Genomic DNA, 24,500 nt, shown 5'->3' with positions numbered 1-24,500 from the left:
GGGGCGGATTAAAATAAATAAATAAATAAATCTTTAAAAAAAAATAAAAGAAGAACTCCTGCCTTAAAGAGTAACTCAGCTAGGCCTCTCCTCTAGCAACTATTTCCAGGTTTTTCCAAGTAAATACACCTCTTCTCATTAGCCCAGTCTGGTAATGGGAATGGAGGCTCCCACCTTTCTCTAGTTCATGCTTCAGAGGCAAGTCAGCGGTGGAGAAGGTAGTATGCCTCCAGGAGGAAACACCACAGGGCCTGTAAGGCACACGACTTGGAGGCCCTCACCACAGTTGGACACGCAGCAGCTGTTGGGACACTTATCCCCACTGCTTACCAGCTCCCTCCTAGATCAGGTCCACAACCATACACATCTGAAGTCCTCAAAGCACCTAACTTGAAGACCAAGAGTTCAGCAGATGGGACGGATGGATGGAGAGAGGGAGGGAGGGAGGGAGGGAGGGAGGGAGGGAGGGAGGGAGGGATGGAGGGATGGATGGATGGAGAGTCACATGGTACCAGGAGGATCAAAGTCAACTGTGGAAAAAACCTTGGGGCTGTACAATACCAACAGTGAACCCCAATATAAATTATGAACCATAGTTAAGAGCACAATTACAATAATATTGTCTCAATTTAAAAAAAATTAAAGTATATCACTCATACGTAAACATACATAAACAATAAGTGTACAGTAATAGTTGTGAACTTACGAAACAAACATGTAACATCATATAGGACTCTCGCACCTCACCCTACCACTAATACCTTGCATTGTTCTTAAGCCTTTTAAACTAATGATTAAAGAGCATTGTCAAAATATTACTACTAACACCAAAGTATTTTCCCCCAAACCTCCTATTATTATTTTTATGTCATTTATATATGAACAGACATAAACAATAAGTGTATAGTAAAAGCTGTGAATTTATAAAGCAAACATGCATAACATCATACAGGGGTCCCACACATCAACCCTCCACTAACACCTTGCATTGTCATGAGATGTTTGTTACAAATTATGAAAGAATACTGCCAAATCTTACTACTAATTATAGTCCTTATCTTACATTAGGTGTATTTTTCACCCAACCCAATTATTATTTTTTAAATATATTTTTTTATGACAGAAATTGTAAACTTATAAAACAATCATGCACATGTGCAGAATTCCCAAACAACACCTCTCTATCAACACACTACACAGTGCTGGAACATATGTTAGAAATAATATAAAATTATCTGATTGTTACCACAACATAGTGTACATTTGGCCCACATTTTCCATGCTGCCCCATTATCAACACTACATCTTCGGCATAGATGTAAGAATATTATATTATTACTGCTAACCACAGTCCATAGGTCACTCCAGTTGTATTTTTCCCATGCTTCTCCACATTCCCACCACCCTGCAATAGTGATGTGCATTTGCTCAACCTCACAAAGGACACTCTAGCATCTGTACCATTAACCACAATTCTCATTCACCTCTTGGTTTACTGTGCTATTATGTTCCTAGAATACTCTCTAGCATTCTGTTAATTGACATTTACATACCTAGACTACCAATTTCAGGCACAACCCCATTTATAAACTAGCTGCTACTATGTGTTACCATCCAGTGTATACATTTCCACACTTTTTACAGTAAAGCTAATTAAAACTGCTACATGCATTAAACATCAATAGTCCATCTCAGTCCCCCTCTATCTCCTTTAAGAATCCACCACCTACCACCAGATCTTGAAGCTATTTTCCTATAATTTCTTCTAAAAGCTTTATGGTTCTTGCTTTTATTTTTAGGTTTTTGATCCATTTTGAGTTAATTTTTGGGTAAGGTGTGAGATAGGGGTCCTCTTTCCTTCTTTTGGCTATTAATATCCAGTTCTTTCAGCACCATTTGTTGAATGGACTATGCTGTCCAAGCTGTGTGGGTTTGACAGGTTAGTCAAACATCACTTGACCAACATGTATGTAATCTAAAATATCTTTAAATATGAAAAAATAAACTATTAAAGAAAAAGAAACAAACAAAAAAAACCTCCAAAAAACATCACTTGACCATACATGTGAGGGTCTGTTTCTGAACCATCAATTTGGTTCCATTGGTCTCTATGTTTGTCTTTATGCCAGTACTATGCTGTTTTTACTACTATAGCTAGGTAATATGATTTCAAGTGTAGAGAGGAGAGTTTGCGTTTCCTTTTCTGGCTACTCAGGACCACTTACTCTTCCCAATAAATTTGATAATTGTGTTTTCAATTAAAAAAAAACATGCTGGTGGACTTTTTGTTGGGATTGCATTGAATCTGTATATCAGTCTAAGCAGAATTGACATCTTAATGATATTTAGTCTTCCAATCCATGAGCATGGAATGTTCTTCCAGTTATTTAGGCCTTTTTCGATTTCTTTTAACACTGAGTTGCAGTTTTCTGAATACAAGTGCTTTACATCATTAGTTAAGTTTATTTCTGACTATATGAGTTTTATCTGTCATATTTTATTTTCATCACTCTTAGGACACTTTTAGTTACTTTTATTGATATGATCTTCATTTTTAGACTCTCTTGTAGACCTTTGTCTCCTTTCTTTCCTTTTCAGGCTCTAGCACACCCTTTAGAATTTCTGAAAATCTGGTCTCTTGCTAAGAAATTCTCTCAGTTTCTGTGTATCTGTGAATATTCTAAAATTGCCCTCATTTTTAAAAACGGTCTTGCTGGATATAAGATTCTTGGCTGGAAGTATTTCCTCTTGTAGTATCTTAAATATATCACGCTACTGTTTTCTTGCATTCATGGTTTCTGGTGAGAAATTAGCACTTAATCTTATTGGGTATCCTTTATATGTTATACATTACTTTTCTCTTGCTGTTCTCAGAGTTCTCTCTTTGTCTTTGGCATTTGACATTCTGATGAGTATGTGTCTTGGAGTTGGTCTATTTGGATTTTTTCAGATGGGAGTATGTTGTGCTTCTTGGACATGGATATCTATGTCCTTCAATAGGGTTGGGAAATTTTCTACCATTATTTCTTCAAATATTCCTTCTGCCCTTTTTCTCTTCTCTTCCCCTTCAGGGACACCTATGACACATATGTTTGCATGTCTTTTGCTGTCATTTAGTTCCCTGAAATCTTGTTCAATTTTTTCCTTTTTTCCTTCATCTGTTCTTTCGTATGTTTGCTTTCAGAGGCCATTTCTTCAAGCTCACCAATCCTTTCTTCTGCCTCTTCCAATCTGCTATGATTCCAATGTTTTTTAAAAATTTCATTTATTGCACCTTTCATTCCCATAAAATCTGCTATTTTTCTATGTATGCTTTCAAATTCCTGGGAAGCAGATTTGGCCCAATGGATAGGGAATCCACCTAACACATGGGAGGTCTGGGGTTCAAACCTCCTTGACCTGTGTGGAGCTGGCCCACATGCAGTGCTGATATGCTCATGGAAGGAGTGCCCTGCCATACAGGGGTGTCCCCCACGTAGGGGAGCCCCACGCGCAAGGATTGCGCCCTGTAAGGGGAGCTGCCCAGTGCAAAAGAAAGTGCGGCCTGCCCAAGAATGGTGCCGTACACACAGAGAGCTGACATAGCAAGATGATGCAAGAAAAAGAAACACAGATTTCCAGTGCTGCTGATAAGGATAGAAGTGGTCACAGAAGAACACAGCAAATGGACACAGAGAGCAGACAACTGGGGGGGGGGAGGAAGGGGGGAGAGAAATAAATAAATAAATCTTTAAAAAAATTCTTCTTTTGCTCATCCAGTGTCTTCTTAATATCCTTAATCTATTTAGCCATCTTATGAATAAATTAAAGACATTTGTTTGAACATCTATAATTATTTGTCTCAACTCCTTTATATCATCTGGAGGTTTATCTTGTTCCTTTAACCAGGCCATATCTTCCTGTTTCTTGGTGCGGATTGTAATTTTTGGTTGGTATCTTGGCATCTGGCTTACTAGAATATTTATTCTGGGTGCGGTTTTTCTCTTTACTTTAGGGCTTCCTGTCATTTCTCCCTTTCTGGTTGTGCGGTGGGAACCAAGAATGTAATTGGTGCTATAAGCTGTGGAGGCTCCAGCTGCCCTTATTACCCCAGGGACCGATGAAGCTTCTCCCAACTTTCACCTTTTCCAGGGGTGGGGACAGAATCACAGCTGTGTGGAATAATCCAAGTTGTGCAGGCCTAGACTCTAGTTGCCCAGACAGACTGATGAAGCTTCACATCCCTTTCTTCCCTGCCTGTGGTCGGGATGGAGCTGCAGGTGTGGGGAGCAATCTATATAGTGCGGTCCGAAATGACTGCAGTTGCCCTGGTAGACTTCTGATTATTCAGTCTATACCAGCCAAATGCACCTGAAGTTACCTGGACAGTCTGGTGCAGGGCCTGCCAGCCTCTTCTCTGCCAAAGTGGGTCTGATGCCTAGGCTGGGGCTGCAGGCTGATCTGGGTGAAAGAAGCCATTCCCCACCAGCACTGTGATTTTCAGTCTACCCCGTTTCCTCTCATGCCAGGTGCAGAGTTAAGATGGTGGCTCCCAGCCTCTTTCTAGCTTGGACAGGCTCAAACTTCAGCTGTTCTCAGGATTATACTTTAACCCACTGAATTTCCCCATCAGTAGCTGAAGTTGGTGTCCAACCATCTCTTCCTCCCCCGTTTTTGGGAAGTGGAGCTTTTGATTCTGGCCATGGAATAGCTCCCAAGGCAGCTTGTGCCTCCAGTGGAGGATGGGCACTGGCCTCTGGGGCATGGAAGGCTCTACTTATGAGTCTTCTCTGCTAATGGGGCAGTCTCCTCCTTCCATTCGTTCAAGGATGTGGCAGCATGCTCTTCTTGCCTCCTGGAGCCCCCAGACAGGTGCTTCAGCTAGCTCCAGAGAGCTCTGGGTGTCCTATAGCAGAAGCTGACTCTAGGAGCTCCTTACTCTGCCACCATCTTGCTGGTTCTCCACCTGTCTTATCAATTTTAACATGGTACCAAGCTAATGCAAAGTGTTAATAATAGTAGAAACTGGATATGTGGTGGGGAGAAGATATGGGAACTCTTTATTTTCTGCCTGATTTTTCTATAAAGCTACCACTTCTCCAATAAAAACAAATTTTAAACATTTTAAAAAAAGGAAACAAAGGGTGGTGATTTTGGCATTAAATTTACATTTGGTAGCTCGAGCTTTGCAGAAAGTTAGATGCAGGCATAATTTTACCCAGCCAGGAAGAAAATGTGGATTCTAGCACGCTGTTGGTTTTCATGCCCATGTTTTTCCTTTAATCACTTTATTTCAGCAAAGACAAATTATCAAGGTTTGATCTGATTCTTTTCTCCATATTTGAAAAATTGAAATATAATACATCCATAGGAAAATGTACTTATCCTTTGTGGAATAAAACTCCTACATCAATCAGAAACCCTACCACTAACATCCTCACCCACCCAGAGTTGTCTACATGCAAAAACCATTGATGCTTTTGCTTCCACAGCTGAATCAAACCTCTCTCTCCCTTCCTTCCCTTCTGGTCTCCCACAGGACTTAGGCATGCCCATATGGAGAAACCACGTCCTTGCCCAGCAGTCGCCCAGACCAGTGTGGTGACCTCTGAACTTGCCTAATACACCAAATGCATGGGTTGTATAGACTTTATGTAGACATGACTTACAGAAAAATGCAAAAGAAGAATGCAAGAGATTTGAGTCCTTGGAAAGATTATTTGGGAGGAATGGAGGCTATTACTAATAATGACTTTGCAGATGCTAGCAAAATTTGCACAGAATTATATAAGATGAAAGTCATTCATAAATTCATCTCTGAGCTAGGGAATCTGGCAAAATCCACCTGTTTGGGGGATCAGGCTACTGTCCCCACACATGATTTTGTACATTTAAATAAAACCAAGCAAAAGTATGGAGACAAAAATTCAGCACCATGTTCCTTCAAGGCCTTGAGAGACAAAGAACACTACTGCCTCTGATAAGTGAGGCTCGATTCTCACTTGGGGTGGCCGTCCCATTATGTCACTGGCCTTCCTCCATGTGTGACTTAGCCTCCGGGGGCTAAGTGTCGTCAGGCCTGCCAGTGATGCAGGGATACTGTGGTGCTGACACGTACAGTCGCTGAAAGTGAACGGCTGGACAGCCGTCCAAGCAAACTTGGAGGTGCTACGCCATATTTCCAGGGAGGCTCTTGGCCTCAAATAAGTCATGACTAAATGAGGCCTTGGCTCAGCCGTGTGCTCTGCTCTGGGCAGGGCCAAAAGCACTCAGCCTGCATGGAATGAAGTCTGCAGTCCCTCTGAGGGTGCAGGCTGTGAGGCCTGGGAGAAGGGCAGGGTCTGTCGTGGTTTCTGTGCACTTGAGAGTCAAGGGGAGCCAACATGCCAGATGTCCATGGCCACCTTTCTCTATCACTCAGAAATAGTCACTGTACAGACCAGGTCCCTGGAATAAAGGCCTCTGTTGAAGGTTCAACTTCCCCTGAAGTGGTGAAAAGTTACTTCATTCTAACCCTACTAGTCATCTTTGTAAGCTCAAAGGCCAGCATTTTTCCTTCCACAGTTGAGTGTGAGGCACTCACACTCACTAACTCAGTTGACTTCTTTTTCTCAATGATCATTTCACGTTTTCAAAAACACAGGGCCACTGGGTTTAACCTTCAAGTGGTGAGAGTGCTTTGGGCACTAATACCGGAGTCTGTTAGGGAAAACCATGGTGTTCATTGTTGGTTCTCGGGAATGAGACTCATGCACAGAATACTGTTCAGGAAACACAGCAGGCCCTGGCAAGGGTCTCATTAACGGACTTGCACAGCTGAGGGGTCAAGTGGTAGTGGAGAATTTTCTAGAATCATGATGGGAGAGGCAAGCACATCCAGCAGCATGCCCAAACAGCAGTGGGAAGAGGGTGTAGGGGAATAGAGACAAGGGGACTGGAATCCAGGTGTACAAAGGGCACTAACTCAACTGGTATCTGTGCTCAGCTTTTTAATAAACCATCTTTCCAGGGACACGTTGATTTGCTACAGTGAACTGTAGAGCAGGAGGATACTTTTCAGTTGGATGAACTTGCCTAGATAAACTCTCACCTCTCAGGAGGTGGGAAACCCAACATTCTTCCCACACCCTCCTGGGATTCTTGAGGGCATTACGTCAGCCTAATCACTTCTTGTTCTTTCTGGTCCTTTCAGGCTAGCAAAGCACATGCCCAGGAGACAGAATGAATGTTGAGGTCAACACTTCATGAATTTTTGGAACCAGTATGGGCATCCGCTACAATATGACATTTAGTCAAACCAGTAAGACAAAATTTTCCTCTGTGTTCTATGTTTCTTTTATAATCAGTGACAGTTTTTTCAGAAGAAACCTTAAAGATAAAGCTATCACAGACTCCCACCAGACAGATGAGAAAACTAAAGCCACCTTTGGATTCGGAGTTCATATGTGGTTGGTCAGCGTCTGCTCAGAATAGGGACTAAACCTTTGGTCAATCTTTGCAACTGGAGAATGGGGGAAAGAGTTCTATAAAGTTTACTTTGAGTACCTTTGAGCACATACTAACTGCCCTGCAGCACCCCTCCCAAAGATATCCAGTGCCCAACTGTGACTACAACATCCAAGCTGAATAGATCATTCAGGATTTCTAACATTTTCAGTAGCATATACATCTCTTCCAAAAATATTTCCCTTGAAGCTGTGTTGCTGCTTATAAGTTTATAACTTAAAAAATGGTAACAATAAATGTCTTTTTTTACTAACAACACTTTTGTGTATTGTTTGGTATAGATATGTCAAAATATACTAAAAACAAGAGCCCACCGTTTAATAGGTGCTTCCAATAATTGCACCATTTTACCTTTCCAGTGGCACTACGAGGTGGGGGCAATCATGTTCACTTTAGGAGGAAACCTGCATGATGGGAAGTCCAGAAGTTGTCCACATTGGTCCAGCTGGTGCGTGGCTGAGCCAGGATTTGTTATCTTTCCACTACAGGCTGTCCCAAAATAGAGATGGCAGCATCTTGTAATCATCCCGGCAGAAGCCAAATCTGAACAAATTGGATTAGTTGATCAGCAAGTAACTGTTGAAAGCTGTGCAGGGTACCCCAGATCAAGCAGTAAAACAATGGAAAGGTAAGTCTTGGTCCTGGGTTGCTTGCAAACTGATAAACTGCAAACTGATCCATTGGTGGAAGCAGTGAGAGACTGGGGTCAGCATTTTCCTTTCCCTGCATGCATGACTTTCTAAGTAAGCATTATATGGCTCCCCTTTTTTCTAGGAAAAAACTATAAAGATGAGTTCCTACCTATAACATCACTTAACTGTAACTGGCCAAGAACCAGTATCCACCAAGAGGCAGCCATGCAGCCCATTAAAGTCCTTCAGAGGTCAACCAGGCGGCCTTCTCCATGGCATGCATGATGGACAGCTGGTCTTGCCCTCTTTATAAGCAAATGGAAAGTTCTCTAAAAACAGTCATTCATCACCAACGCTAATGCTTAAGGCCTGGGTTCCCCAAAGTTCTCCCTCTTATCCAGCAATTGAAATGTTACTCCAGCAGTGTGAGCTTTCCTAGGCTGAAGTCACTGGGAAAATGTTTTTGAATTTGTTCCCACCATACACTCGAATGCTCATGTCCAAAACCATGCCCCTCCTCTCTCACACTTGGCTGAGCCAAGAGGCCTGTCTCTGTGGAACCTTTCAGAGCCTCCCAAAGCAATGACTAGCAGAGGCTGATGAACACCAGGTTTGTGGATAGCACCTTCCATGGGAGAATGAAGTTTTGTGATTCCTTGGTTCTAATTCCCATGAAAATTTCCCTTATATGGGGGTTTCTGTCAACCAAATGGGACACTAACTCTTTAGTTGTTTTGTTTGATAAACCACTGGAATTTCTGCTTGAAGATGGGCATCTCTTCTCTATCTCTGCTATGTAACTCCATAGCTCATCTTCCACAAGGTAGCAAAAAAATGCTGATGGCTTCATCTTTATCTTGCTTTTCAATGAGGAAAACTAAGAGCTGTGATTGAAAAAAGAATTGAAAATATACAGATGCAAGTTGATACTCTGCATATTAGAGGAAATCACCTAAGTTTAGTCATTTACTGATTCAAATGAAAAGTCTTGGCGCATTTTCCCCGTGGAACTTTCATTAAAGCTACTGCAAGCGTTTCTGAGGCTCTGGATTTCATGTGCTCAAAAGTTTGTAAGAGCTCTCTGTGATCTGACCCAGTTTCAACCCCAAAAGTCTGAAAATAAAATCTAAATGTTTTACGTAAAAGGCCTTTGGTCCTCTGTCATTAGTCTACCAATAAAATATGGGGCCACATTGACCCACCTATAACTGAAATGCCCCAGACAATACATCATGGAGGAAGCACAGATTCCATTAATTCCTGAATTGGAAGAACTTCCTAGAGAGAGAGAGAGCTTCTGGCACTGGATAAAATATCTCTATTTTAATTGGAAGGATTGAAAGAACCTAAAGTTATTTTAGATACAGACTTTTACCACCACCATCCAAAGAAAGTTCATTGAAAGCTCAAAACATTCAAAACCCAATTTAGAGCACTACGTTAGAGTTTTAGGATCCTTTGCTGGATGCACACTAAATAATACATTCAACTATTAAGAGCTGACAAATCATTAGCTTTATTAGCTGAGGCAGCAAAGCTGAGCAGGTCTTTGCAGTGTAACTTATTATATGCTCTTTACCCAGTTAGACAAGAGAGTGTGAGCTTCAGACTGAGAACTTCCTTTTGTTTTGGTTGCTGTATTTTATTTTCACTTACTAATGCCTCGGGCTTGGGATAGAGGGAAGTAGTGGTGGAATCAGATTTCAGCTTGGATTTCTTGGTGAGTTTATGTGCCTGTACTTGAATTATCATGGGCAGATATAGAAAAAGTTCAATAGGCTGATTTTAAGATGCCCACAGAAAAAGAGAAAACATTCTTTTAAAATATTCAGACTCTTTTTCTTGTCTTCACTGACTGACTGATTTAAAAAAGCAACAACACTGAAATGGTCCCTTGTTTATTAAGATGCTCATTAGGAATTACAAATGTTTGATTTTGTAAAGATGATGTCAGGGGGCTGTCTACTCTTCTCGGAATACCTGCTTTGGAGTTTGGTTTTTGCCAAGTGTTATGTTTATTTGGATACACGCTGGCATTTCCTTGGCCTCAGGGTGAAGGCCTCTAAGAGCTGTTCCTCTATTCTCTGTCACTCATCAACGCCTTTCATGACCCCAACCAGGTGCTAGGAGAGGACTTAGGCAGTTTGGAAAGCCAGGACTAAAAGGTATCTCCCCTCAGACAGAGTCACTCAACTCCCCTTAACTGATAGGATTCAAACCAGATGTTGAGAAGACCCCTGAAAAAAAATGACTATAACCTTTGGCAATGTGTCACTCTCCCACCGATGTTAAGAAAGTCCATCTGTGTTGCAGCCTAAACCCCTGACATTCCTCCGTGCTGATACCAGAGGCCCACCTATTGTCCAGGTGGAAATGAAGAAAAAGCCAGTTGCATTCAGAGAAAATAACCTTGTTAGCAGACGATTATTTAACTGAATGTACCATTTGTTAAAAAGACTGCCCATTTCTTGAGTGGATTGATGATTTTCTGGTTCAAATCAGTACAAAACCATGTGCAATTACTGTTTCTGAGGCAGCCGAAGTTTCTGAAGGACTGTGGTTGAGCACTTGCATCCCCTCTTTCCCTGTCGGTTCCCTGGCTGTCGTGAACCAGCAGGATGGGGAGCCTTTGTGCCTCATGGATTTTTTCTTCTTCTTCTTTGTATTAGTCAGCCAAAGGGGTGCTGATGCAAAGTACCAGAAATCTGTTGGCATTTATAAAGAGTATTTATTTGGGGTAGGAGCTTACGGGTACCAGGTCATAAAGCATAAGTTATTTCCCTTACCAAAGTCTATTGCCATGTGTTGGAGCAAGATGGCTGCCGACACCTGCAAAGGCTCAGGCTTCCTCTTCCTCTTAAGGCTTCATGGTCCCAGCTCCTTCCAATATCAGCTGTAGGCTGGGATAAATCTTGTCTCTCTCCCTGGGCTTGTTTCTCTCCAGGTTCAGCTGCTCTGCTCGCTGCACAAGGCCAGCTGTAAATTATCAGGCGAATGGCTCGTCTCTATTCCAGGGGCCTCTGCTGTGTCAAATGGCTCTCTATCCTCATATATCTGCTTCTCTGTGTAGTTACTTCCCCAGGCTCCAGCATAAAAAAACTCCAACTTTCTCCTCTGGCATGTTGTTTTCTCTGTGAGTCCCCACCCACCAAGGGGGAGGGGGCTCAACAGTCTACTGATGTGGCCCAAAGACTTAATCATTATTTAATCAAGTAAAAATGAAACCTCTGAATCCAATCCAATCTACTCTGCCCAGAGGAACAGACCAGATTACAAACATAATCCAACATCTATTTTTGGAATTCACAAACTGCTACATTCTTCTACAACACAAACTTTCCCAGCTCAACTGCTGCTGAGGATACCACCTGGGGATTCGTCACATCACATCTCCCCACCACCATCCGTCAGCGGAACTGCACCATCACCCCAGACAGGAACCCTGCGCCCACCCTGCATTAACTGTAACCTCTCCTCTCCTCTCTGCCTCGATGAGTTTACACAGTCTAGCGATTCCATCTATGTGTACTCGTACACTCTAAGTCCCCTTTTGTCTGACTTATTTCCCTCAACGTGATGTCTTCAAGGTTCACCCATTTGCTGCATGCATCAGCACTTCCTCCTTAGGGCTGAATGATGTTCCATTGTCTGGATGTGCCATGCTCTGTTTGTGCATTCGTCTGCTCATGGACATTTTCACGGATCGTCCACTGCAGGGAATGTCCCTGACCCAGGGACCAGCTGCTGTGTGTTGAAATTCACCCACGTCACCCTGGTGGACCAAGGCGGGCCCAACCCTGGGAGAGGTGGGACGCCTTAGAGGGCAGACTTTAGCGGAGACCTTGCCCAACCTTCCCTAGACTGCACAGCCATCTCAGGGCATGCGGCCACTCCACCTTCCTTCTGCCCTCTCCTTTGTTGGGGTCAGGTGGTGTGGTGGTCGCTGTCACCTCTCCCATCCTAACCTCCTGCCCCACCTTCTTGCAGGCATCTCCCCTGACAAAATACTGGCACGTTGAATCCTGTCTTGGCGTGTGCTTACTGGAGGACACATGACCTTGGCACATTGCTAAGGAGTCTGGTATCTGTCCAACAAGGGGCTGGGCCAAGGCACAGCCTGGGTCCTCGCCCCATGGCCTGTCACCATGCTACTGGCCAGTCAACCAGGTAGAAGCCCAAACTAAGGGTACAAACGCTGCTTGAGCCACAGGCCCCCAAAGCCCTGAGCTGCTCCTGCCCAGACTGGGGTCTTGACGGCAGGTAGAGGCAGAGGTGTGCATGTGCACATGCGTATGCCTACGTGTGCATACGTGTGCATGTGTGCCTAGGTCTGTGTGCGTGCACATTGATGGGCACACCTAGGTGCATGAGTGTGTGCATGCACGTGTGTGTGTGTCTGCATGTGTGTGGTCAAGGACTGGGACAGGACATCTCCAGGGAGAAACACAGCTAACGTGGACCAGCTGCCTTTTTATGCACTACTTTCCCCATTAACTGTCTCCCCGAAGGCTACAGAAATCCTCCAGTACAGGGCTCTGTTTTTAATTTCCACTCAAATAAATTGGGAGAATGGCCTTTCCCTGCCCCTTTCTTTCCTTCCTTCCCTCTTTCCTTTCCTCCTCCTTTCCCTCCTTCTCTCCCAACTTCCCTTCTTCCCTCCCAACTTCCCTCCTTCCTTCATCTTCTTTCTTTGGGGGGGGGTCAGGCAGGAGGCTGCCCCCACCTGACCAGCGAGCCTGGGGGAAGGGGGAGGCACTGTTCATTTTCTATTTCCTCTGCTTCATCTCCTTCCTCTTCTTGGTGCACCCAGAAAACAGAACTGTGTCTTTGGCCAAGTAAAAGCAGGGCCAGCAGAGAGGAGGCTCCAGGACGCAAAGCCCACAGATGGGCTTCACCCCAGCAAGAGCCAAATCTTAGCTGGGGAAAAAGCGATGATGCTGGGGCAGGGGGACAGAAAGAAAACAAGGCGAGCACCTCCCTCTCCCCCTCCCCCACCCCTTTCCCCCCCACTGGCACCTTGCAGAGTGCCTTCCTGCAGCAGCCATGGGGGGCCCTTCCTCCGTCTCACTCAAGCACCCGCCCGGGCCCTCCTCCTTTCTCTAAACTGTGCCGCCAGGCTTTCCTGCTGACGCTCGGGATTAAAAAATGAGAGATTTATTGTGAGGAAATTCTGCCTGCTTTAGGGTGACATAACTTGAAATCAGATGACGAGCTCATCATCAGCAACACTGAAGATGCCTTTTATGGGTCAGTCGGAAATAAAGCTGGAGTAACTGCACTCGCCACTCCTCGGGGAGGGCAGATTTATGACTTTCAGATGAACAGGATATAGATTCCGCTGGCCCAGGGCATTATTTATTGAGCAGATCAGCAGTGCCTGGAAGCTGACCTTCAGTGAACCTCATTGTGAAGGAAAGGGGACAGCACATTAAAATGCCACAGCAAATTCAAGTCCAAGTCACCCACTGCCTTCCCCATGAACCTGCATCTCTTTCCCAGACTTTCTTTCAAGAAAGAAGAGAACATGGGGCACGTAGCGCAATAGAAGTAGTGCATGCTTTACCTGTTTTTACTGATACAGCACCCTTGACCCTTTTCCCCAGATTTTTCACCATAAAAATGAGCTACAATTCTTCTTAGATATGAGTAAACCCAGAGTGTAATTCTCTTTCACAAAAAATCATTAAGTTGACCCATATACAACCACCATTTTTGTATGTCAAAGTGGTCAAATATTGGCAACTCCACATGGGTCAACCTAACATGTCAGCCCTTCAGTTCTTTTCTTGATGATAACAGAAGAAAAGGTGAAGATGTAGGAAACAGCTGAGTTGTTTGCTTTGTCAACGCAGTTCGCACCTCTTCCAACCTTGAGTAACAGTCAGACGAGTGAAACTCTGGCTGCTGACGTTTGTAGCCCACTGCTACAAATGTTTTTAAGACTCTCAAAATTATTTCAGATTCTTAAAAACAGCATTAAGTTTCCTTTAAACATTCCTGGGAGTGGGGAGAAGGCAAAAGACACACTGGAGGGAAAGGGGAGAACTTGAAGATGGAAAGAAAACATCCCACATTAGCTGTAGCTAAGGAAAATCCAAAGGTTTACACCAGAACTTGTCTGTTACACATTCACACTCAACATGCCAATAAGGACAGAGAAACCATAAGGAAATTTCATGTTTATAGACCGCATTGCCTGTAGAAAGCCTTTTCACACCTGTTACCTGAGCAGGGCAATAATGGATCCAATTTAAGCAAGTAAGTTGTGGCGATAAGCTACAATTTGCCCAAGATCTTACAATCAAGGAGTGATGGGATTTGGAGTAGACAAGAACTGGAACCAGGAAGTGGACATGGCTCAACTGATAGAGTGTCCATCTACTATATGGAGGGTCCAGGGTTCAATCGCCAGGGCCTCTTGACCTGTGTGCTGAGCTGGCCCACGTGCAATGCTGATGTGTGCAAGGAGTGCCATGCCATGCAGGGGCGCCCTCGCATAGGGGTGACCCATGCACAAGTAGTGCGCCTCACAAGGAGAGCCACCATGCGTGAAAAAAGTGCAGGCCACCCAGGAGTGGTGCCACACATATGGAGAGCTGATGCAGCAAGATGACGCAACAAAAAAGAGATGCAGTTTCCCAGTGCTGCTGGATAATGCAAGCGGACACAGAAGAGCACACAAGGAATGGATGCAGAGAGCAGACAATGGGGGGGGGGGAGAGAAATAAATAAAAATAAATCTTTAAAAAAAAAAAAAAAGAACCAGAACCATTACCCAGAGCCTCTTCTCTTCCTCTCCCCATAGAAAGACAAACTGTCATCCATGCCACCCCAATCACTCAAAGGAGAGACTCACACATGTTTAACTCCAAAGCTTGTTCTGGTCAGCTGTACTGGTGCCTTAGCATTTTGAGCAAAAGGAATGTTTGTAGGTAAGTGCAATAGTATTTAAGGCTTCACCATCCAGTGGTAGAACCTTCTCCAGATCCTAATTCTCAACTTCCTAAGTGGCTCTTAAGTCCAGTCAAAAATTTATGCCCAAGAGGTTTCTTCTAGTCTCACAACTCTTATTTAACACACAGTATTACCACCATGTAGAATGGGTAGCCCTGTCCAAGCCCATAGGATATTCAGGTCAGCAAACAAAAAGGCGAGTGGATGTTATGGCTAAGGCCATGAGAAGCAGTGCAAAGAGGGAAGTGACAACTGGTAGCCAACATTCAAGGGAGCAAACAACTGCGACAATCAAAACCAGGCCCAGTGTTCACTAAAACACTGCTGAGTTATGAAGAAATGGTTAAAGGATGTGTACTAGACACAATCGAGGAACAAGGATGCATTTTTAAAAGTAAAATAAAACCAAGGGGGTTGGGAGGTTGTGTTTTATTGTTGTCGAGTTGGTGTTTGAAGGAATGCTTTGATTAATTGTGTAATTCAGATCCGAGAAGCACAGCAAAGCTAGATCTCTGATGTGTTCCTGTGAATGTGCCCTTTTGCTATGATGTATGGAGAGGAGAATTTGTGATAAACTTTTAAAACTGTGGACTCATCCATAGATACTGAAGTTGTGCATGAATACATGGGGCTATACCTTCAGCCAAACAAAATACCCTCTAGAAATGAAGGGAGAGTTCCCTGATGGAAGAGAAAGTGCCGTTTCCAAGGAACCTTTGTAGACCCCAAGGGAGCAGTTGTCTTCAAGTCCTTTCAGCCTCCGGCAAATACTTCCTTCCAGGAGAGATCTTTATCCTGCCTGGGTCATTCCAGGACAGGCCTGTCCTGAGGCCTGGTAGAAGGACGCGTCCTTTAACAGACAGATGGACCTTGTCTCCCAAGGTCCTAACCAGGAAGTCACCAGCTTCACACCGGGGCCAAGGCTGCCCCAGAGTTGAAAAGGTGGGAAACAACATGTGACCTGTACACATGTAAAAACAACATTTTGACATAATATGCTCAACACATTTTTCTCCAAATTCCAGACACATTTTCAGTGAAGTAGATTTAAATGTAAAGCAATGGAGTCAGTTGTTATCCTGAGAAAAGTAAAATCAATGCACTATTTTCCCTGTGTGTCAAGAGTTTGGGGAGGGGAGCAGATGCAGCTCAGTGGTTGAGCACCTGCTTCCCATGTATGAGGTCCCCATGTACTTGCTAAAAAATCCCCAGTTCAATCCCCAGTACTTCCGAAAAGAGAGTTTAGCGACACTCGCAGTGAGTGTATTTGCAGATGTCACCCATGATTTGATTTTTACTGCTTCTTCATGCTGGTGGTTTACTGCCAGCACATCCCACCCCATGCACCAGGGCCTCCTGGATATCTGCTTTCCAAACTCTGCTTGTCTCAGATGGAAATCATTCACTCACACACATGCATGCACACACATCTTCTCTCTCTTCTATGTTTCTTGTCTTAGCGTCTTTGTATGGAACATTCTACCTGCCTTGTTATGTTTATTCAAACACTAGGGAGTTCCCCTCTGTTCTACTTATTCCCTTGTTACTCACATCGAATCAAGAATAGAATTAAGCCTTTAAGCCACTGCTCCATCTTCTTCCCAATTTTACTGTCTCCTGCAGTTGAATCCGAACCATCTTCCTATCCAAACTAATTTCTTCTCAAATGCATTCTCCACCAGGACAATCTATCTAAAACTCCAGTGGTACAGCCTATACAGATGGTGACTTGGCCACATCTTGCAAAATTCCATGGGCATTTGCCTTTTAACACAGCAAATCCACTTTCAGGCGTTTACTCAGAAGATACACCTCCACAAATTGAGATAATTCACCACGACAATATATGTAATAGCAAAATATGGGGAAAACCTAAGTGCCCATCCCTAGGAGACTGGTTAGATAAACAATTTTACATGATATTACCTTTCAAAATGTATTTTACATTTCCCCCAAATAAAATTGCAGATGAAAAAAAAATAAACACTTAAGTTGTATCCAAACGAGTTTAATTGTACCAATTTATAACATAACCACACACATAAAGAACACATTCATGTAATTCTGAACACTGGTCTCTTGTGGGATAGAGTCTAAGAACAAAGATAACTGCAAAGAAATCTTATATTTTACTTAGTAAATTTGCTGTCAGTGATGGTGTTACGGCCAGTAGTACTCTGGGAACAATTCTGCATGTACTGTAATATAGAGCAAGTAAGTGTATTCATTATTTGGGAACTAGGATATGTGAGGATGTAGGATGGAACAAAGTTAGGAAGAACTTAGTGGTGAATGGGTGTTATTGGTAAAAACCTTTAATTTTTAAAAAAATGTATATTTCCTGGCACTCTCCAAAGGGCCTAGAAGGGATGGCACTTCTGTAGCAATGAGCACAAACAGCACCAGATCTTGGCTTCTAATTACCTTTCCTCACTGAAAGGAACCAGAGATCCTTGGAGGAGTGGCTAATTCTAAGTCTGGAGCAGGGAAAGGACAAAGTGAGGCAGAAAGTCTGGAACCACTCAACATCTAAGGGGGGACCCTCAAAGACACATGCTTGCTGGAATGGGCTCCCATCGGACAAATTTGGGACAATTTGAGCATCACCAAGGATGCCAACATGAATAGGATTATAACACACTGAATGTGATGATTTTTCCTTAGCTTTCAAAAATAATAATTTGTATTTCAAAAGAAAATGAAGAGAGAGAACCAGCAAGATGGCGGAAGGGTAAGGAGATTCTAGAGTCAGCTCCTGCTACAGGACAGTTAGTAAATACCCAGAGCTCTCTAGAGCTAGCTGAAGCACCTGTCTGGGGGCTCCAGGAGGCCAGAAGGGCATCCTGAAACATCCTTGAAGGAATGGAAGACTGCCCATCTGCAGAGATTTATAAGCAGAGCTCTCCATACCCTGGAGGCTGGTGCCCATCCTGCACTGGAGGCATAAGCCACCTCAGGAGCTATTCCGCAGCTGAAATTGAAAGCTTCACTTCCCAAACAGGGGAGGAAGAGATGGTAGCACACCAACTTCAGCTACTGAGGAGTAAATTCAGCGGGCTAAAGTAAAATCCTGACAACAGCAAAGGTTTGAGCCTGTCCAAGCCAGAAAGAGGCCAGGAGCTGCCATCTTAACTCTATGCCTGGCATGAGGGGAAGTGGAGTGGACTGAAAATCACAGTGCTGGTGGGGACTGGCTTCTTTCCATCCATATCAGACTGCAGCTCTAGCCTAGGCCCCAGTGCCACCTCTAGCAGGAAGGAAGCTGTGGGGACCTGCACCAGCCTCTCCAGGAAATTACTGGCCAAGCCATGGAGGCTGGTGATTATCCTATTCTGGTGGCACAAGCACCCCTGGAGCTACTCTATGGCTGGAATTGGAAGCTCCATTTCTCAAAAACATGGGAGGAGGAGATGGTTGGCAGCCGATTTTGGCTACTATTGGTAGACTCGGCTGGCTAACATATAACCCTAGGAATAGCTGGGGTGTGAATATGCCTGAATTGGAAAGAGGCCGGTGGCCACCATTTTGACTCCACCCCCAGCATGAGGGGAAGCCAGACTGACCGAAAATCACAGTGACAGTAGGAACTGGTTTCTTTCACAGATCGGCCCACAGCCCTAGACTAGGCTTCGGCCCTGCCTCTGGCAAGGAGGAGGCTGGCGGGCCCTGCAACAACCTATCCAGATAACTGCAGGCAACTTTGGCTGGCACAGACTGAAAACTGGAAGTCTACCAGGACAACTGCGGTCATCTTGGACCCACACTGCATAGATTGCTGCCCACACCTGCAGCTCCATCCCTGTCCCAGGCAGGGGAGAAAGGGCTATAAATCTTCATTAGTCCTTCTGGGCAACTACAGTCTAGGCCTGCACAACTTGGATTATTCCAAGTTGTGATTCTGTCCCTACCCCTGGCAAAGGAGAAAGTTGGAAGAAGCTTCATTGGTCCCTGGAGCAAGGAGGGCAGCTTGAGCCTCCACAGCTTACAGCACCAACAACATGCTTGGCTCCTCCTGCACAACCAGCAAGGGAGAAATGACAAGAAGCCCTAAACGAAAGAGAAAAACTGCACCCAAAGTAAATACTCTAGTAAGCCAGATGTCAAGACACCAACAAAAAATTACAATCTGCACCAAGAAACAGGAAGATATGGCCCAGTTAAAGGAACAAATAAGCCTCCAGATGACATAAAGGAGTTCAGACAACTAATCATAGATGTTAAAACAAATCTCCTTAATAAATTCAATGAGATGGCTAAGGAGATTAAGAATATTAAGAAGACATTAGATGATCACAAAAAAGAATTTGGAAGCATATATAGAAAAATAGCAGATCCTATGGGAATGAAAGGTACAGTAAATGAAATTTAAAAAAATATATTGGAATCATATAGTAGCAGATTTGAGGAGGCAGAAGACAGGATTGGTGAGCTTGAAGAAATGGCCTCTGAAAGTGAACATAAAAAAGAACAGATGAAGAAAAGAATGGAAAAAATTGAACAAGGTCTCAGGGAACTAAATGACAGCAAAAGGTGTGTAAACATATGTGACATGGGTGTCCCAGAAGGAGAAGAGAAGGGAAAAGAGGCAGAAGGAATATTTCAAGAAATAATGGTAGAAAATTTCCCAACCCTATTGAAGGACATAAATATCCCTGTCCAAGAAACACAATGTACTCCCATCTGAAAAAATCCGAATACACCAACTGCGAGACACATACCCATCATAATATCAAATGCCAAAGACAATGAGAGAATTCTGAGAGCAGTAGGAGAAAAGTAATGTATAACATATAAGGGATATCCAATAAGAATAAATGCTGATTTCTCACCAGAAACCATGGAGGCAAGAAGACAGTGGTCTGATATATTTAAGATGCTACAAGAGAGAAATTTCCAGCCAAGAATCTTATATCCAGAAAGATTGTGTTTCAAAAATGAGGGCGAGAATAGAATATTCACAGGTAAACAGAAACAGAGAGAATTTCTAAGCAAGAGACTAGATTTTCAGGAAATACTAAAGGATGTGCTAGAGCCTGAAAAGAAAAGACAGGAGAGAGAGGCCTGGAAGAGAGTCTAGAAATGAAGGTTATAGCAATAAAAGTAATTAAAATTGTCTAAAGAGTGGTGAAAATAAAAGTGACAGATAAAACTCAAATAGTCAAAAATAAATTTAAAAACAATGTAAAGCACTTGTGTTCAGAAAACAGCAACTCAATGTTAAAAGAAATTTTAAAAGGCCTAAATAACTGGAAGAATATTCCATGCTCATGAACTGGAAGACTAAATATCTTTAAGATGCCAGTTATACTCAAATTGGTATACAGATTCAAAGTAATCCCAATAAAAATTTCACCAGCATTTTTTTTTTTATTATTGAAAACATGATCATCAAAGTTATTTGGAAGGGTAAGGGGTCCTGAATAGCCAGAAACAGCATAAAAAGGAAAAGTGAACCCTCATCTCCGGACTTTAAATCATATTACCTAGCTATAGTGGTAAAAACAGGATGGTACTGGCATAGAGACAGACACATAGACCAATAAAACCATACTGATGGTTCATAAACAGACTCTCACATGTATGGTCAAGTGATTTTTGACTAGTCTGTCAAACTCACACAGCTTGGGAAGAACAGTCCATTTAACAAATGGAGCTGAGAAAATTGGATATCCATAGCCAAAAGAAGGAAAGAGGGCCCCTATCTCATACCTTATCCAAAAATTAACTCAAAATGGATCAAAAACATAGAAAAGCAAGAACCATAAAACTTCTAGAAGAAATTGTAGGAAAATATCTTCAAGACCTGGGGGTAGGTGGTGGACTCTTAAAGGAGATAAGAGAAGGACTGAGATGGACTACTGATGTTTGATGTATGTAGAAGTTTTAACTAGCTTTACTGTTAAAGTGTGGAAATGTATAGAGTGGATGGTAACACAGAGTGAGTAGCAGCTAATTTATAAATGGGAATGTGATTGAAAATGGTAGTCAAGGGTTGTATATGACAATTGACAGAATGCTAGAGAATAATCTAGGAACTGAATAGCATGGTAAACCAAGAGGTGAATGAGAATTGTGGTTGATGGTACAGATGCAAGAGTGTCCTTTGTGAGCTAGAGCAAATGTATATCACTACTGCAGGGTATTGGGAATGTGGAGAAGCATGGGAAAAATACAGCTGGAGTGACCTATGGACTGTGGTTAGCAGTAATACAATATTTTTGCATCTATGCGAAAGATATACTGTGTTGATAATGAGGCAGTATGGAAAATGTGAGCCAAATGTACAATATGGACATGGTAAATATCAGATGTCATTATCTTACCTGTAGCAAATGTTCCACCACCATGTGGTGTGTTGATGGAGGGGTGCTGTTTGGGAATTCTGTACATGTGCATGATTGTTTTATAAGTTTACAACTTCTGTCATAAAAAATATATTTAAAAAATAATAATAGGGTGTGTTGGGGGAAAAATGCACCAAATGTAAGATAAGGACAATGATTAGTAGTAAGGTTTTGACAATATTCTTTCATAATTTGTAACAAACGTCTCATGACAATGCAAGGTGTTGGTGGAGAGTTGGTGTATGGGACCACTGTAGGATGTTAGGCATGTTTGCTTTGTAAGTTCACAACTTTTAGTATACACTTAATTGTTTTAAGTATGTTCATATATACATGATATAAAGATAATAATAATAGGGTTGGTTGGGGGAAAAATACTTTGGTTAGTAGTAATATTTTGACAATGCTTTTTAATCATTAGTTAAAAAGGTTTAACAACAATGCAAGTTATTGGTGGTAGGGTGAGTTATGAGAGTCCTGTATGATGTTATACATTTGTTTTGTAAGTTCACAACTACTATTATATATTTATTATTTATGTATGTGTATGTATGAGTGATATACTTCAATAATTAAATTAAATTAAAAAAAAAGAAATTGAAGAACATGCAAAAATATCTAAAAAACCAGTGTTAACATTTGACTATTAATATGTTTCCACTTTTTTCAACATGCACAAATGGAATCTCATGTAATTAATTTGGATTATACCACATTAATTGTTTTGAACCTTTTTATTTGCTCTTAATAACATACCAGGAATGCTTTTTTAAGGAAAAAAAAAGCAACAAAATACAAAAACAAAGTCATGGGTTTACAGAACCATCCTGTAGAAAATGTAGGATTCCCATATAGCACTCTAATATTAATACCTTGCATTGGTGTAGTATATTTGTTACAATTGATGCAAGTATATTTTTTATAATTGTACTATTAATTCTAGGCCCTGGTTTAACTTAGGGTTCACCATAGCATAGTTGTGTAGCATAGTTGCATGGATTTGGTTTTTTAAAATTTTTATTCTGTTATCATATATACAACCTAACCTCTTTTTACCACATTCAGATACATATTTCTGTGGAAAATGTGGAATGCTTATGACTTTACATGTCATCCTTGTGCAGGAGCCATGCTATACTTCTCTGTATCCACCCAATTCTTATAAGTGTGCTGTCAACGCGAGCACTACAGTGATGCAGCGGGGAGTTTTTCCTAGAGAAGAACGCCAACTTATAACTGGAGAAAGAAAGACAGACATGTAAAATCACCCTTAATTGGACAGGGTGAAGTGTGTCTCTAAAGTGGAGAGACTGTGATGCTCACAATATTGGGACAAACTGGCATCACATGTTCCTGATGTGATGCAATGGGGAGGACTCAGCCTCTCCCCCAGGGCACTCTTGCCAAAAATGTTTAATCTAATTATGAGTGAACAATCACACAGATCTGGATTAAGGGACATTCTCCAAAGCAGCTGGACTGGACTGGACTTGTAGCAAATGCTAATGTCAAAAGACAAAAAGCAACAAGAAAAGGTGGGAGACTATTCCACATTGCAAGAGATTAAAGAGACAAAGTATCCAAATGCAATTTGTCTTCCTTGATCGGACTCTAGATAAAGAATGGAAAATCTATAAAGTTCATACTGTAGACAAACGGGGAAAACGTAACTATGGACCAAATGTCAGATACTATAAATGTTATCAATATTAAATTCCTTGGGTGTGACAATGGCATTGTGGTTATGTCGGAAAACGTCAGTTTTTCTAGAGACCCAAGCTCAAGTATTTAGTCATGTCTATAAACTACTTTCAAAAGTTTCAGCCAAAAAACAAAATACAGATAGAGAGAGAGAAGGCCAAGGTGGCAGATGTTAACAATTTGGGAACCCATGAGTGGGATATATAGCTGTTGATTGTGTCATTCTTTCAACACTTCTGTAGGTTTGGAAGTTTCAGTATAACAAGTTGGAGAGAAAAAAAGGTCTTTCATCTCTTAGTTACAGAATGAAGTCTGGGCTCTTTTTTTTTTTTTCAATACTGGGGCTGGGACCTCATACGTGGGAGGCCGGCACTCAACCATGGAGCCACATCTGCTCCCTTGAGTTGTTTTTTTTTCATTTATTTGCTTGTTGTTTGTTTTTAGGATGCACCAGGAACCAAATCTGGGACCTCCCATGTGGGAGGTGGGTGCTCAACTGCTTGAGTCACATCCACTCCCCTGGAGTCTGGGCTCTTTAACCTAGCAAATGGTTTTGAGGGTTTGGTCTCCACTCAGCCCCTGGTTTGGCCTCACCACCTGTCACTCAGATGGTCCCCTGTCCTTTATGTTCCAGCCATACCCACCCACTTGCTATTCCTTGAGGACACATGCTTTTCTACCCTGCCCTGCCACAGCTCACCTGGTTCTCTCCACCAATTAGGATTCCATCTTTCCTTTATTTTCAATCACTTCTTTTCTTTTAAATGCCTCTTAGGCAAGACTCCTTTCCGGCAAATGCCTTCACTCCACATTTTCCCCTCCCCCCAGGCTCAGGTGCCCACGTCTAGTATATTACGTGCATTTGGACCGAAATGAACTGCACAGGTACCTGGCATCCCCCAATAAACAGTAAGCTCCCCAGGCAGAAGTGGTTTACATCCCGGCTGTTCCCACTGGCACCTGCCACCTCCACCTGACTCAGGACTGACCTACTTGGGGACGGGTAGGACTATCTCTAAATACACCTCCAAATAGCAGGATTCTTGCTCTTCTTGCTGCCTGCCTCTGCTCGAGCTCCGGACAATGCTGTTATTAATAACAACAAATAGGGTTCTGGAAGGCCAGTGGCGTTCAGTGCCCATACCAAAACAGAAATTGAGCCCCTGGGAACAGAGAAAACAATTCTGCAAATCCTCCCGCTGCTCAGGCCCATTAAAAACACCTCCAGGGGGTTCCTGCTTAGCTCATTCTTTGGGCAGAAAAGCATCCTGCAAAGTTTTTAAATGGCCCAGCTACATTTGCTCACATCCTAAGGGCCTGCCGAGGCCCTTTATCACGTGGCCCTCTGCTGGTTGGGTTTCTGTGGCTGCAACTGAAAAGGAAA

At 42.7% G+C, this 24,500-nt stretch overlaps 1 protein-coding gene and 1 non-coding gene across 3 annotated transcripts in view; both read right to left on the bottom strand.

Annotated features, from left to right (window-relative positions):
* The window catches only part of SLC24A3 (solute carrier family 24 member 3), a 567,991-nt gene that overhangs the window by 331,953 nt on the left and 211,538 nt on the right, over nt 1–24,500 (bottom strand). The gene's annotated exons all lie outside the window — the stretch shown is intronic.
* Nucleotides 22,496–22,601, bottom strand: LOC111764866 (U6 spliceosomal RNA). The gene has a single exon (XR_002797366.1). It is a non-coding gene; the product is annotated as a U6 spliceosomal RNA (small nuclear RNA).

Source organism: Dasypus novemcinctus, chromosome 24, assembly GCF_030445035.2.
Source record: "Dasypus novemcinctus isolate mDasNov1 chromosome 24, mDasNov1.1.hap2, whole genome shotgun sequence".
Lineage (NCBI taxonomy): Eukaryota > Metazoa > Chordata > Mammalia > Cingulata > Dasypodidae > Dasypus > Dasypus novemcinctus.
This window is presented reverse-complemented; position numbering and strand designations above follow the sequence as displayed.